This window comes from Gavialis gangeticus, unplaced genomic scaffold (genome assembly GCF_001723915.1).
Source record: "Gavialis gangeticus isolate Ggan-Ray unplaced genomic scaffold, GavGan_comp1, whole genome shotgun sequence".
NCBI lineage: Eukaryota > Metazoa > Chordata > Crocodylia > Gavialidae > Gavialis > Gavialis gangeticus.
The window spans coordinates 57,307,773-57,311,351 of record NW_017729022.1 but is presented as its reverse complement, the minus strand read 5'-3'; the positions used below and the strand labels follow the sequence as shown (position 1 = coordinate 57,311,351).

At 40.8% G+C, this 3,579-nt stretch overlaps 1 protein-coding gene across 1 annotated transcript in view; it reads left to right on the top strand.

Annotated features, from left to right (window-relative positions):
• The window catches only part of NEDD1 (neural precursor cell expressed, developmentally down-regulated 1), a 45,835-nt gene extending 44,411 nt beyond the window's left edge, over nt 1-1,424 (top strand). The window contains exon 16 of the mRNA XM_019515041.1: nt 111-1,424. The gene's annotated coding sequence lies outside the window, so the exon portion shown is untranslated. The remainder of the gene's footprint in view (nt 1-110) is intronic.
• Nucleotides 1,425-3,579: the final 2,155 nt, after the last annotated feature.

The following is a 3,579-nucleotide window of genomic DNA, read 5'->3' as shown; positions in this document are numbered from 1 at the left end:
CCCCCCCCCCCCCCCCCCCCCCCCCAACTCCTAGACAAAGGTTATTATAGCAAGACTGTTTAAAAAAAGGTTTGGTTTTTTTTGTTTTGAGGCTTGTTTCCTTTTCTCAGGTTTACTATGGCACTGGTTGATGGTGCAGATACCCCAGCAGTGTGAGCACCGAGAGATGAGGGGGTGTAGTTTATCTTGTATGCAAGTCTGAACTGTATTTTTAAAATAAAGTGTGTATTTCAACTTTTCTGAACAAAACAGTTGTAATCATTCATGTGTACAATGATGCAGCAGTATGGCAGTCAAATCATCTAATGCTAAATGAAAAAAGCTAGAGATGGGCCATATGTTTTGGAAAACTGTCAACTTGAGGGAACTTGTAGACCCTGGCACTAACTACTTCTAGTTTTGAATCTGGGACTCTGGCAGCTACTGCAGATGTTGCTGTTTTATCGTGAACATTTGCCTTTTACCATATGGTTCTGGAATAAACAATGGATCTCCAAGTTTGAAATGGATACAGTTATGATGGGGCTAATGTCTGATTCTAAAAGCTATTTTCAAATACATGTTTTGAGATGCAGAGTGCATGTTCTTCTCTATCCTCCCTTTTTTTGTTACTGTTGAGTCTCAGATCTGGAGCCCTGCTCCCTATTCTACAACCACATATTGTTATTCCTCTTCTGGAAAAAAAAATGCCATTTATGTACTTTTTTTACATAATTGCACTGAAATCTGTCTGGGAATATACCACGTATGCAAGATAACCTTACATCCTGGAATATAATACACACCTTGCTTTTGAAAGGCAGAACAAAGGAAAAAAGATCTTTTTCTTATAGTAAATCACTGCATAGCAGCTGCTAGGGAGCTAAGCCTGCTTATAGTTCTGCCCCTCGTGGATCACTGCAGATTTTACTTTGTGTTTTCTCCAGAAAACACAGAACCTGCTTTTACTCTAGATTTCACATATAAGGCATACTCCCATTTTCTAGCAGCTGGCTTTTTGGGTGGGGTAGGGAAAAAGGCATATGTTGCATGTGAGAAACGTGGTGCATTCTGGAATAGAATAAAACTATCTATGCACTACCTCAAATGCTGTTACGCTTAGGACTGTGCTTTGGATTTTTTACAAGGCACTAGTAGAAAATAATAATGCATTTTTCCAACTGAAGAGGCATTGTTTTTTTAGCTGTTCAAGAATATTTTCCCAGTGAAGTGGACTGTTCTACTAATGGCTTATTGAAAGTATGCCTCTTTTCTTACATATGTAGTTGTTTATAATTCCTTAGGGCTCATCACATAGGAAGGAAAAGGCATAATATTTCTAATTGTTTTCTACACCAAGCTATTTTGGCCATATCCTTAGGTTGGGGAGAAGATGGAGTCCTAACATTTCTGGCCAAACCTTGTTTCTTCAGACAGTAAAAAAATATGAAACATGCAACCTAAAGCATTTTTGTGTAGTGCTTCCAAACCAGGATAATTGGTAGGGGTGTGCAAAATGGAAAATATTTGATTTGGATTTAGCCCAAATCAGGGAAAGTGATTCAATTAGTTGATTCAGATCACTGTCCCGATTTTGATTCGGCCAAATCAGAATCTGAAGATTCAATGCTGATTTGGAGAATCAGCGATTTGGCCCTAGACACTTCTTTAAATATTTTTTCTACATACCTCAAGGTACCAGGCATGGCTCATGAATGCTGCGATGGGGTGGATGGAGTGTCCCACAGGAACACAGGGGGGCTCCCCGCATGCTCGGCTGTGACCCCCTTCCTGTGCCCCCCGGCTTGGCAATTGGCCACAGGGGGACCTTGGGTGTCCCCCCCAGACCTAGGAGGCACCAGATGCCTACCCAGGGGGTGTCCCCCACATGCTCCCCGGCAGACCTGTAAGTGGATCAGAAGTGCTTCTGGTCCATTTCTGAGTCTGCTGCTAAGCACGCTGGGGACCTTCCTGTGCTTCCGTGTGATGCTCCAGCCACCCCACCGTCTTGGCATTCACAAGCCTCCTGGTACCTTGAGGTGTGTAGAAAAAACATTTAAAGCTGTGTCTATGTCTGAATCATCTAATCTTTCTGAATCAATTCGGAGAGATTAAAGGGTCACCGGATTCGATTTGGGTTCGGAGATTCGGCCACCGAATCGGGCCGAATCTTTGCTGAATCAAATCAGTGACCGAAACTTCACACAGCCCTAATAACTGGTTAATGGGGTTTTCTTTCTTCTTTTAACACGGAAGCATGTGTCGAGCTTAAAATATACCTATGTGCTGGTACATATCCAGTCTTTAGAATGTAAAGATCAAAGTAATCTGTCAAAACAAGTGTTGTCTGTTGTCTTGCTTCAAAATGAGTATGCACTATTATTTCAATGTAACTTGTCACATCATTTGAACTATTCCTTTTTTTGCAAGCAGAGTGGATCTAAGACAATAAAATGTACCAAATTTGGCTGCAGTCAATACATGGCATAAAAGGAAAAAATGCTTTGAATGGAGGGAAAATGCTACACTATTACTTCATTTTACCAATTCAGTTTTACAAAGAGAACACTTTTGAACAGTGATTAAGGGTGTTTTTGTCATTATTGTTTGGGGGATCTATTTTTAAAATGTTAGCTTTGTAATGTGCATGCAAGTTTGTGTATGTAATGTGTGTATTAATCTGCTCTTTGGATCCTGAATCCTAAGAAGTGGCTGCTAGTTGTTTCAGCAAGGTTTGATTTGCTGTTTAACCTCTATGCCTGTTTGTGGATAATGTGCCAATCTATTCTTTGACCACAGAAACAGATCCTTTAATGACCAGCCAGCTTCTAGAGAGATTCATACCCACAGATAGCTCGAAGTCAAGAACTTTTGAAAATTGATCACGGAGTAGTCAAGAGCAGTGTGGCTGTGTTCCAGTTTTTACTGCTAAAGATTTGGGGAAGTCCAAAATTTCACTGTCTTGACTGTGTCTTTTTGTAGCTATTCATTTCTGTCACCTGGGGTTACTGGTACCGTGAATAGGGGCAGTGCCCGAGTGGTATTTCTTTTGAAACAGACATCTATAAATACCATGAGGACATAGACCTGTTCACTGAATACAATAAAAAATGTTATGTTCTCAGATTGCCTCAAGATGTCCTTTTGTGGGCAGGTAAGTACAAACAGCAGGCTGACAGCCAAGCCAGGTTTTTGCACAAGACTCATTGCCATAGTAAGTATGCCAGCCTTACATGGGGAACAGGCCTGCAAAACAAATGTGCTAAAGCTTGAAATGTATGTATCTTCTAACAGCCCTATTAGTGGTGTGTATGAAGAAAAACATAGATGTGGCCACACAGACTTGGGCTAATCATCTATCAACTTCAAGATCACATTTGCTGGATCAGTACTACTTGCTTCATTCAGAAAAGGTACAGAAAAACATGTGGAAATGATGGTACTTATAGGGGAATCTTCCTCCTGGAAGCTAGCTTGGGATTTTAAGAGTGAGCCTTTATATCTTTTCTAAAACCTGGGAGCAATCAGAGTTCAAAGCTTTTCTGGGAAAATGGAGATAATGTTCTTGAGCAGAGAGATGTGAACTGCCTTGAAAAGGAG